This window comes from Montipora capricornis, chromosome 2 (assembly GCF_036669925.1).
Source record: "Montipora capricornis isolate CH-2021 chromosome 2, ASM3666992v2, whole genome shotgun sequence".
Lineage (NCBI taxonomy): Eukaryota > Metazoa > Cnidaria > Anthozoa > Scleractinia > Acroporidae > Montipora > Montipora capricornis.
The window spans coordinates 65,629,905-65,635,439 of record NC_090884.1 but is presented as its reverse complement, the minus strand read 5'-3'; the positions used below and the strand labels follow the sequence as shown (position 1 = coordinate 65,635,439).

At 38.9% G+C, this 5,535-nt stretch overlaps 1 long non-coding RNA gene across 1 annotated transcript; it reads right to left on the bottom strand.

Moving 5' to 3' along the window:
- Positions 1–1,950: 1,950 nt before the first annotated feature.
- On the bottom strand, positions 1,951–3,038 carry LOC138038197 (uncharacterized). Its single transcript, XR_011130207.1, has 3 exons — positions 2,989–3,038; positions 2,590–2,642; positions 1,951–2,072 (listed from the first exon to the last, which is right to left on the bottom strand). It is a non-coding gene; the product is annotated as an uncharacterized lncRNA (long non-coding RNA).
- Positions 3,039–5,535: the final 2,497 nt, after the last annotated feature.

The following is a 5,535-nucleotide window of genomic DNA, read 5'->3' as shown; positions in this document are numbered from 1 at the left end:
TTTTCACTTTTACTCAGCTGGTAATGTTTAAGCATAAAGGCTAATTTTTAAAAAGAATACTTGTGTTACATCTAGTACTCCGGGTATTCTGAGCTGGAAGCACAAATTTCAGCTAATATCTGTAGCATTTGCTCTCGCGTTTCCGTTTATCCTTGGTTAATTTTAACAAACTCCCGGACAAACTCCGTGGGACTGGCAATAATTATTTTTCCGCTGATGAATAAAAATAAGTCAGCATTTACATTGCTGTTCCTTAGTTCTGGCTTACTTTTATAAGTCTGGCTTCAGAGTACTCTTCCATCGATTCAATTTCCACCTTCGCTGGATACAGACTGAACTATTTGTGGCAACTTTAACTATCTATTGAAGTCAACAAATGTAAATGAAATATGGCTGTTCCCACGCGTACGCTTAACATCCCAAAGCCAAGACGATTCAAAGTCGTGTTCGTGGACAGAATAAATATGTTGTCCCAGCTATGTAACAAAAGCACGTCATCTCACATCCTGACCAAACAGGCCACGCTCGGTCCAGAATAAAACTTCTAGAAACAAGCAATTGGGAACAAATCGTCTCGTATACACGTGCTTTGTGATGATGTAATTTGTTTTCGCCCGAACAAAAACTCTCACTCCTGGCAGCATTCTCTTTTGTGTCGAATGCAATCGCAGTTAAAAACCAGTTCAAAGAAAACCCCAAAACGTCGAAAACAACGAAAGAAGCCACAAAGGAGAACAAGCATGACGTAGCATATGGACACAAAAACGAGGCCCAAAGCCCCTGAAAAAACCTAGAAGCGGGCAATTTGCAGTCCATAAAAAATCTCGATTTCTCGCGCCTGCTTCCTGCGAAACCAAATTAGGATGGGTTCTCTCGTTCCTCGAGAAAGCAATAAAAGACAAACTTCTATATAATTGTCTGTATGATTGACCCTTGGAGGCGTGACTGTTATCTAACCCTCGAATGTTAACAGCGAGTGCTCCATCATTTTTTATGCTGTGTCGCTTGGGGTCCCTCAACTTGGCATCAAATCTCTGTCAAGATATCTTAAACATGTTCACGAGAGCGTGTTTGATGAAGTTCAGCAATTAAGTAGTTCACGTTTGCGGCTATCTCAAATGATCTACAATCATAGACAAAGGTAGTTGGGAAAGTTCTGTAAATGAACCGCACCAGAGCTGTATTTCAATCTGCTTCTGTTAAAGCGCATAAAAAATAGTTTCACCTTCTCTTATATAGCCCCCCCTCCCCCTATTCAATGTTAGAAGGTAACTCAACAATTTCCAACAAAAACCATTCAGTTTTGCACGACATTGAATGAGGGGGGAAGGGAGAGAAGCAATGAAAACGTCAAAAGTGCTAACCTTCCCAGCAGTTTTGTCTATGATTGCAATCATAGACTAAAGTAGTTGGGAAGGTTATGTAAATGAACCGCACCAGAGCTGTATTTCAACCTGCTTCTGTTAAAGCGCAAAAGAAATAGTCTCACCTTCTCTTATACAGCCCCCCCTCCCCCTATTCAATTTTGGAAGATAACACAACAATTTCCCACTAAAGCCATTCAGTCTTGCACAACATTGAATGAGGAGGGAAGGAGAGAAGCAATGAAGACGTCAAAAGTGCTCAACTTCTCAACAGTTTTGTCTACGACTGTAGTCTTAAATTAATTGTCCATTTTTTTTCTTCCGTAGAAGGCGGTGTGGTTGAGGGGCGATCCATCAATCTGAAAACTCCTTACATCTTCCAAATCAACTTGATAACGATAAAGCAGGATTTGTTTGCCAGGGACATACGTAAGCAAGTTATCAGTGCTATTAATTTGTTCTATGGACAAAACTCGCGACTTTAAAAAGTTACTTAATGTGGCTGACAATGAGCTGTAGTTTTAGGACGTGGTCTCGTTCTGAACGCAGTGTGATAACAGGTAAAAAGCACACACCTCTCTAGCTCTCGACTTCGGTGCCCCTTCGTGGCATACATACTACGCACAAAGGGCAACTGTTCTTCCTATGGTATCTTCCTTGACAGCTTGCAAGCCATGGGTTCTGGAATGTTTCTGGCTTTCTTCGCAACTGTGAATTAGACGTTCATCTTTATACAGGGAAGATGTCAGTTTACAAACATTGATGTATCAACCATAGGAACAAAAGACCCTTTGCTTCAACAGCCAGTGAGGCTCTGGTTGGCACCAGTGGCGGATCCAGGGGAGGGACCCGGGGGGCCTGCCCTTTCCCCCCTTATTTTTGGACCAAAGCCACCGAAACGCCATAAAACATCAAAAATGTGAAAGGGCCAAAAAATTGTTTAAGAGCGGGCCCCCACCTTATCTCCAGGTCTGGATCCCTGGGCACATAATGACAATAGGTTACGTAAATGACATCTTCCCTATAGTGTTTTGGCAAGCCTTGCAGAGGTTTCTCTTCCACACAATGTGTAATTAAACAATGAGAAAATCGGGTTTTTTAACCTAAAGTAGGAACAAAATAGCAGTATTTGCACGTAAAAAGGAGAAGAAATGGAAATGCCTAATTGAAGTCATCTTTGAGAGCTTCAAAATTATTACTTTATCAACATGAAGTACAAACTTACTTTATTTTTCTCCTGCCATGAGCACAATTTCCAAAAAAAATTGGTAATTTTTCCTGAAAAATAATCAATCAAATTTAAAAGGCTCAGAAAAATAGGACATAGCAGTAGCTTGCACATTTATCAGTACGTATTTACCTACAGGTTGCTGAAGTACCCTTGTTATGTACGCTCTGATTTCAATCCATGGCGATTTAGCAAGTTGCTGGCTAAAACTAGTAGGTGAAGTTTAGGAACTAGTGAAGGAGAGGACGTTGATAACGCTGGCCTTTCTTATAAGGTTTCTGTTTACAAGAAGGATGGTAAAATACATTATTTTTTAAAGGACATTTAATAGGCTGCGGTAGCTTATGTTGGATTGAGATTACGTACAGAACGAAAGGAATAGCCAATTCATCTTACCTTAGCAGACTTGATAGCGCGGCCTCGGCTGAACAAGCACGTCAATCGATCTATGATAATAACATTCAGCAAAATTTAAACTGAAGTTTCGATCACGCGAGAGCGAAAGACTGTAAAGACATCTTACCACCGAAATACCCCTATTCCAAAAGAAGGAAAGGTGTACACATCGCTGCTGCTGAAAAAGTAATCGAACAAGACACCTTCGGCTGCTATTTTGTTTGGTATTTCGCGCGCGCGCGTGTCAAAAAACGTGGGCGTCGACAAGCAAAATCATCAACCAATCAGACAAAAGTCTCCTTTGTTAGCGGGATATACAGCGGGCCGCACTGTAGAATACGGCCCGCTAATTTAACCAATCACAGTGCGTGTACTATCTGAGATATGTAATAATTCACCTTGAAAAAACAATTTTTCGCGTTTCAACTCCCACCGACGCAACAACACAGTATCTTTAGAAACTGGCCCTAGCATTGTTATGTATTTTAAAATTGTGTTATGTATTTAATAATATGTATCTAATAATTTTTAGAAAATAAGTGATGTAATGCGAATTTGATGATGTGTATTTTTATGATTTTTACTGGGTTGCCAAACCCAGTCGGAATCTGCGTTTCATTTCTCCGTATTTATTATTATTTTTTTCCGTGTCATAAAAAGTCTTGCCTGTCACTCCCGTGCTAATTGGTGTCTTTGTGCATGTAGTCTTCTGTGCGTATTTTGTTAGGTTCGAGGGGGTTGGGGTAATGCGTAGATTTCTCTGGTGCACACAGGAGAACATTTAATTAACCTGCAAATTATGGTGTCGAAGTCGAAAGTCATTGTAACGCGAATGGCGTTTTAGTGGATCTTTAAACAAAATATACCCTAATGGAGCTCAAGAATGGAACGTCAATTGGATGAGCAAGACAGGCGGTGAAAACAAAATATCTGGAATCTTTAAGCGACGAGTAATGGTCTTCGACTACAATTTCATTTTTCGCCGTTGGATATCAAGTGAGCTTTGTTTCTAATATTTTACTAACTTGGTATTATATACAACATTGAAATCAAATGGCAATTCTTTTATGGAATTAACAAACATTGAAGGAATCGAATGCCTTGAATGCAAGTTACATTTATTTTGTACTCAACTCTGCAAAGGTAAAAAAAAAAAGTGGAAATGTGACAGTGAAAAATTATTTGAATGAAAGATTGTTGTCTCTTTTTTGCGGTCAAGGTTCTTTCGAAAAGGGTTTGATATGAACTGTCAGAAATTTATTTAATTGCATATGCTCTGTGACCGATTGTGTCTCGTTTGCACGCACGCAATTGAAGTAGGAAGGGTTTTTTGCCTCTAATAGCAAATATGTTGTTTGTTTCAATAAATTTTTCGCTGGAAAAGATTTTTGTGACATTTTCATCTGTCGTGAATTTTATCATGTTGGGTAATTTTCGAGCTTAACAAATTTGCATACGTGTTTTGAAATATGACACGGGAGGATTTTTGTGGTAGTGCACTGTAAACATCGCATAAGTCACGAAAATAAACAGGTCTGTTGGAAGTGTGCTTGAGTTTCAACAAAATGAGGCCCAAAATCGGCAAAAAATTGTGACGCTAATGAATAAAAAAGTAGCTGCTATTCCCAAACGATTGAATTACCTGGTGATAAATAACCTCGTCTTGGAGAGCAAATTTTTGACTTTGCAGAAACAATGGCCAACCTCAAAAGTTGGGCGCTTGTGATCTTTGTGTTGAATTCGCACATTTATTGTCAAACTTTATGACACCTGAAAGAGAAAGAAACTAACAAAAACAGAAACCCGGTCTCTTTCCATCATTTGACGCAGATGCTTCACTGTTTCGCGAGTAAACACGCCGTGGTAACTTGATCACGGCGCCCGCTGAATTCGATGTCACTTTCGATTTTGCGATTTACTTGTGTAGCCAAATTTGAACGTAGCAAAAATCTCGCAAAATGTTTTTCGCTGGTGGTGACTTTTCATATTCGCGGTTCAAGATTAATGTTGTTTTCATGTCGTTAACTTTGTTACGAATGGCAAGATATTTTATTCTCGATCGACCGTCCTGAAAACTTCCTTCTGCTCTTCCTAGAAAATATGTATCAATATTTATTAACTTTTTGCATAAAGCAAGCTAAGAAAATCTGTACCTTGCTTAGTTCGCATTTTTGGGCGTTAAAATAGAAGTTCTTTTTTTAAAAGTTAATTTTTTTGCATTTATGAAATTCCTGGAAGCTGGTGGGAAATTTCTCTCATCAAATGAAAGTATTAAAAAGTGAAATCGAAACTAATTTAATTTACAATTTTAAACCGACGAAGGAACTCTTAAAGTGCGTTTCCCCTTTTCGTGGTTTTAGCGAGAGAACTATGAGGTAAATCCTCTTTGAGATTTTCCCTGAAATGGCTTAATTTGGAGGATCATGCAATTTATGAAACAAATGTAAGTTATCCCGGTTACTTCATTTGTGTTTAGTTGTAAACGTTTGTATCCAGTTAGAATGAGTTCTTCGCTCCGTGGCAATATACTCATTTTACCTATGGTTT